This window comes from Dama dama, chromosome 22, assembly GCF_033118175.1.
Source record: "Dama dama isolate Ldn47 chromosome 22, ASM3311817v1, whole genome shotgun sequence".
In the NCBI taxonomy this organism is placed as follows: domain Eukaryota; kingdom Metazoa; phylum Chordata; class Mammalia; order Artiodactyla; family Cervidae; genus Dama; species Dama dama.
This window is the reverse complement of record NC_083702.1, coordinates 43497402-43503869: the sequence shown is the minus strand read 5'-3', so window position 1 is coordinate 43503869 and position 6468 is coordinate 43497402.

The window sequence follows — 6468 nt, the reverse complement described above, 5'->3', positions numbered from 1 at the left end:
GTCCAGTGTCTGGCCATGATGTAAATGCTCACACCACGGCTCTTATCTTATCACGCCATGAACTATGTTCTTGCCCATAATTTGCAGTATTTCCTAGAATCTGAGATGTCATCAACTGTAAGGCACATTATTATTCTATATGCTACTGGGAAAATTAGAACATACCTAATTAAACTGACAGAATGATTCTTTTCACTTAGAATTTTTAAAATTTCTTGAGAGTGTTCCTTTAGATTTCTTTTAATGTAGCTTTTAAGATTCTGTGTCTTTATATTGATTATGGCTCCAAAATCAATACGGGTGGTGACTGCAGCCACAAAATTAAAAGATACTTGCTCCTTGGAAGAATAGCTATGACAAACCTAAACAGTATATTAAAAAGCAGAGACATCACTTTGCCAATAAAGGTCCATCTAGTCAAAGCTATGACTTTTTCCATTAGTCATGTATGGATGTGAGAGTTGGACCATAAAGAAGGCTGAGCACTGAAGCAATGACACTTTCGAACTGTGGTGCTGGAGAAGACTCCTGAGAGTCCCTTGGACTGTAAAGAGATTAAACCAGTCAATCCTAAAGGAAATCAGTCCTGAATATTCATTGGAAGGACTGATGTTGAAGCTGAAGCTCCAGTACTTTGGCCATCTGATGTGAAGAACAGACTCAATGGAAAAGACCCCGATGCTGGGAAAGCAAAAGGAGAAGAGGGTGACAGAGGATGAGATGGTTGGATGGCATCACTGACTCAAGAGGACATGAGTCTGAGCAAACTCAGGGAGGTCATAAAGGACAGAGAAGCCTGGTGTGCTACAGTCCATGGTGTCTCAAAGAGTTGGACATGACTTAGTGACTGAAGAACAGCAAAATGATCACATGAGAAGGAAATTATAAGCAAAAACAATGCGTTGGTTGAGGTGTACCTAAGATTTCTTCATATTTGCAGGCTGGTGCTCCCAGATCATTTAATTCAGAGTCTTCGCATCTTTGCTTTTCTATCCAACAGCATCCTGTGTGCCATCAAGGGCATCAGGGATGCAGTGAATGTTCTGCTGTTAACCTCTGGAATGTTCTTCCTGGCTATCACCATCTACCATTCTGTGTATATTTAGACTTGTTATTCGAGGACAATGAAGGAAAAAGAGAAAAGAAAAGGGAGCGAGGGGGAGATTAGGAGAGTGATGACAGATGTTATGTCTTTCTTTTTTATGTGTATATCTTACATCCAACATCTGATTGCTCCATATCTTTATTTCTGGGGGGGTCTATGTCTATTGTTTGTTGTTTTTGCTTACTTTCTGCAGCTTCTTTCCTTGTAAGTTTGGTGACTGTCATTTGTGAGTTTATAGGTGGGGAACTGAGAATGCTTTTCTCCAGAGAGATATACATTTGCTTCCACAGGGCATCAGGGACTATCCTCCCCTAGAGTTGATTGAGGTCTCCTTCAGGGCTCTAAGTTCAGGGTGAAAACCTTGAGTTCACTGTCCCTGTCTTTGGGAGCCCAAGACACCCATTCCAGATGGTCAGAGCAGTTAATCAGCATTTGCACTGATCGCAAATTTGACACCACATTTCCTGCTTGCTTAATACTCAGGGTTTCAGCTCACTATTTTTGCTTTTTTTTTTTTTTTGGCTGTTTGTTTTTGATTCTTTTTTTTTTTTTTTTTAAGATTTAGCATGGTTTTATATTTTTTATTTACTTTTATTAGTTGGAGGCTAATTACTTTACAATATTGTAGTGGTTTTTTCCATACATTGACATGAATCAGCCATGGATTTGCATGTGTCCCCATCCTGGTCCCCCCTCCCACCTCCTTCCCCATCCCATCCCTCTGGGTCTTCCCAGTGCACCAGCCCTGAGCACTTGTCTCATGCATCCCACCTGTGCTGATGATCTCTTTCACCCTTGATAGTATACTTGTTTCAATGTTCTTCTCTCAGTACATCACACCCTCGCCTTCTCCCACAGAGTCCAAAAGTCTGTTCTGTACATCTGTGTCTCCTTTTTCTGTTTTGCATATAGGGTTATCGTTACCATCTTTTTAAATTCCATATATATACATTAGTATACTGTATTGGTGTTTATCTTTCTGGCTTACTTCACTCTGTATAATGGGCTCCAGTTTGATCCATCTCTTTAGAACTGATTCAAATGAATTCTTTTTAATGGCTGAGTAATATTCCGTGGTGTATATGTACCATAGCTTTCTTATCCATTCATCTGCTGATGGGCATCTAGGTTGCTTCCATGTCCTGGCAATTATAAACAGTGCTTCGATGAACATTGGGATACACATGTCTCTTTCAGATCTAGTTTCCTCAGCATGTATGCCCAGGAGTGGGATTGCTGGGTCATATGGCAGTTCTAATTCCAGTTTTTTAAGGGATCTCCACACTATTCTCCATAGTGGCTGTACTAGTTTGCATTCCCACCAACAGTGTAAGAGGGTTCCCTTTTCTCCACACCCTCTCCAGCATTTATTGCTTGTAGACTTTTGGATAGCAGCCATTCTGACTGGTGTGTAATGGTACCTCGTTGTGGTTTTGATTTGCATTTCTCTGATAATGAGTGATGTTGAGCATCTTTTCATGGGTTTGTTAGCCATCTGTATGTCTTCTTTGGAGAAATGTCTGTTTAGTTCTTTGGCCCATTTTTTGATTGGGTGATTTATTTTTCTGGCGTTGAGCTGCAGGAGTTGCTTGTATATTTTTGAGATTAGTCCTTTGTCTGTTCCTTCGTTTGCTATTATTTTCTCCCATTCTGAGGGCTGTCTTTTCACCTTGCTTATAGTTTCCTTTGTTGTGCAAAAGCTTTTAAGTTTAATTAGGTCCCATTTGTTTATTTTTGCTTTTATTTCCAATATTCTGGGAGGTGGGTCATAGAGGATCCTGCTGTGATTTATGTCGGAGAGTGTTTTGCCTATGTTCTCCTCTAGGAGTTTTATAGTTTCTGGTCTTACATTTAGATCTTTAATCCATTTTGTTTTTGATTCTTGTTTGAGAAGAGGGAGTGCCTAAGAGAATTCCTTCTCCCCTGGGAAGTCGAGCAATGCATTTAAAGACAAAGTGGATGCAGAATCTAGGGATTTCAGAGTGAAAGAGACCCTTGGTGTATTTAGGTCATCACACCAATTGACCTAGTAGCTCTTCTGATGTCTCTGTGGGGTTGACTCATGGTCACAGTGAGTGGAATGCCACAGTGGAGCAGCAGATGATGGCCTGATTATTATTATTCTTTTTATCCTGTGCAGGTGGTATGCAGGAGCCTTGAGGGTCTTTTGTCAGATTTTTGTAGGATGTCTACTTGGCTCCTTGACCAGCTCCTCTCCACTTTGAAGGGCCTTTCTATCTGGATTTGCTGACTTACCCTCTTTCTCAGTTTTGCTTCTGACTGAAGGCCAGAGGAGCTCCCTATGCTGGGTTGCCCACCCCTTCAGTGATTTCTTTGCTTCTGTGTCATAAAATTAAGAGCAGAAAGTCACTTCTATGTCCTCGATTAGTTGCTTTTGTACATTTCTTTTTGATTTTCTTCACGAATTTTTTGTTCATTTTGGTTAGTATCTGGGAAATACAATCTGAGATTTTGCTTCACTCTCTCATTTAATCCGGTAGTCTGAAATCTACATTTTTCACAGGACCTTAGAAGTCACAGATGGTCTTTAGACCACAATTTGAAAGTCAAGGGTCACCCATGGCGAACAAGTTAGCATGAATAAGGAGAGAAGGTTATGGACAATTCTGGTGTCAGAAAGTTCTTTGCCTATCACTTTGTTTAACTGAGGCACATAAAATGCCACTAAGAATAATGTGATTTCATATAAGTAAAGTTCAAAAGCAGGCACAATTCAGAATGGCAGCCCCTCAGTCATTTAAACAGAAGTACCATAGGCTCATCAATTCCACTTCTGGGAATATTCTCAAAAGGAGTGAAAGCAGGGGTTTGAACAGGTATGTGTGCATCTGTGTTCATAATATGTGTACATCTATTGCTCATAACAATATACAAAAGGTAGAAACAACCAGGTGTCCATTATTGTTGATTGGATAAACAAAAGTAGTCTATTTATACAACGGAATATATTCAGCCTTAAAAAGAAGGAATTCTGACACATGCTACAGTATGGATAAAGACATTATGGCAAGCGAAATAAGCCAGTCCCAAAAAGATAAACCATGTATGATTCCACTTACATGAGATATTGAGAATGGTCAATTTCAAAGAGATTGAAAGTGGAATGGTGGTTGCCAGGGATTAGGAGGAGGTGAGAACAGGGAGTTATTGGTTAATGGGGACAGACTTTCAGTGTTGGATGATGAAGAATCTCTGGAAATGGATGGTGGTGATGGTTGCCCAGCCATGTGAGTGTACTGAACTGAATGTCACTGAACTGTACAACAGGGTAAAAACAGAAAATTTGTTTATTTCACTCCAATTTGGAAAAAAAAAACAACAAATTTGCAGTCGGGGAAATCAAAGTAATGGTTATCTTTGAGAGAGAGAGAGATGGATGGAGGCACAGAGGAGCCTTCTGGGGTTTGGGAATCTATATTTGATCTACAGGTGATTATAAGAGCATAGAGATTTCTTAACAGTCCCTACACTATATATTTGGGGTTTGTGCCTTTTAGCGTATGCAACTTTAAAATGTTCTAAATACAAATACCATGGAGAATTTTTTTTTTACTTCCACAGGCAGAACTTGTTTGGTCCCAGGCAGAGAGGAGTTGGGCTCCACGACATTCACGGCAGTCGAGAAAAGAATCACAGAGCTGGGAAAAGGCAGCCTGCCATGAACCAGGTGGCAATCCTGCACCCTCCAGCCAGAACCATGTTGAGTAACCACGCACCCCATCCCGCCCTGTGGAAGTTCACACCCACATCACAGGCACGCCTCAAGAACACAATTCAGTTTTTCTTGGTTTATGTTTTGCGAAACTTCTTCTTGTTGTTGCTTGTTGATTTTTACATTATTGGGGACTTTCTTTTCAGATGTCGAAGATTGTTAACCTCTGATGTTCCATGTTCAGGTCACCTCACTGCTAGAAACGTGTTCCATCACTGAGTCCCCCACATGGAGCCCCGAGCCTGAGGGGCATCTTTGCCCACTGAGAAAGAGGGATATGACTGTTTTTGGGAGCTCTGCTGAGCTGGGAGAGGGAGCTGGGCTACCAGGTACCAGAGAGCTGATGACAACAGCCAGCTGACAACTGAAAGGGTTAACTTTCATCACTTACTGCGATGGTGTAGGATGCTATAAGATGGTAGAAGCAAGATGGTAAAACAGGAGAAAGCGCAGACCCTTGTCCTACCTCCATAGGGTCAGATGAATCCTCTCATGGTTGAGGGAACTAGAACACAAGGCTCCAGCCTTTTTATGGACCTTGGAGTTGGGTGAGGGCCAGGGGGAGGGCTTGGAGTTGAAAAGCAGAGGGTTCTGAGCAGGGGAAATGTCCTCCAGGTGTCTCCCTCTCCCCATAAGGAGACCTCCACCCAAGGCCTCAGCTAAGAGGCCTAGGAATGCAAAGATGGGAAAGAGCATGACTGACGATGGGGGGCCTGAGTCCTTGACCTCAACTCTGCCAGAGCTGGCCCTGCGCTGTGTGCGCACAGTCTGGAGTAGGGGTGGGGGGCAGACAGGGAAAGCTAATCTGGGGTCAGGGCTGCAAAGCACGCACAGATTTTTAACCAGGAGCCGGACTCCTCAGCAGTGTGTCTCTTGCTCTCTCTAGGTGGGAAATGAGGGGTTGGAGGGTCGGACCTTCCCCGAGGAGACAAGATGGAGCTCCTCGGGCTCCCTGGAGACCTGGAGAGCTCCGTTCCTGTTGCTCCCAGTCCGCAGAGCTCAGTCCAGTGGGATCACCCCACCTCGACTTCCTGGAAGGGCCTGTTTCCTCCCCTCTAGTGATCAGGCCTGGGGTGGCCCCTTTGGGGTGGGGTCCCCACCCCCTAGACCAGAACAGAGGAGCACAGCCCATGCATTCTCTGTCCCACAGGACATTCCAGGCACTTTTGGGCCAGGCCTGTCCTGGTAGGAGAAAAGCCAAGAACCATCAGGCCAGGAATCCAGTGGCCACAGGTTCCAGCCTTCCTTACCCTTCTGCCCCTGCCCCTGCCCCGTACCATTTAGCCTCATTTCTCCTCTTTCCTGTCACTCTGTCTCTGCTCAGGAGAAAAGGTACTGTTTCTTGCCTGACTCCAGTACAGCTCAGGGTGGGCCATCACCAATGTGTCTTTATTTAAAAATGTGTATTTGTTTATCATGTATTTTTAAAACTTTTTTACAGTATTGTATTAAAATATCATCTTGAGGACTTCCCTGGTGGTCCAGTGGTTAAGAATCCACCTGCCAATGCAGGGGACACAGGTTCAATCCCTGGTGGGGGAAGATTCCACATGCCACAGAGCCACTAAGCCTGTGCGCCACAACTACTGAAGCCCGTGCACCCTAGAGCCCATGCTCCGCAACAAGAGAA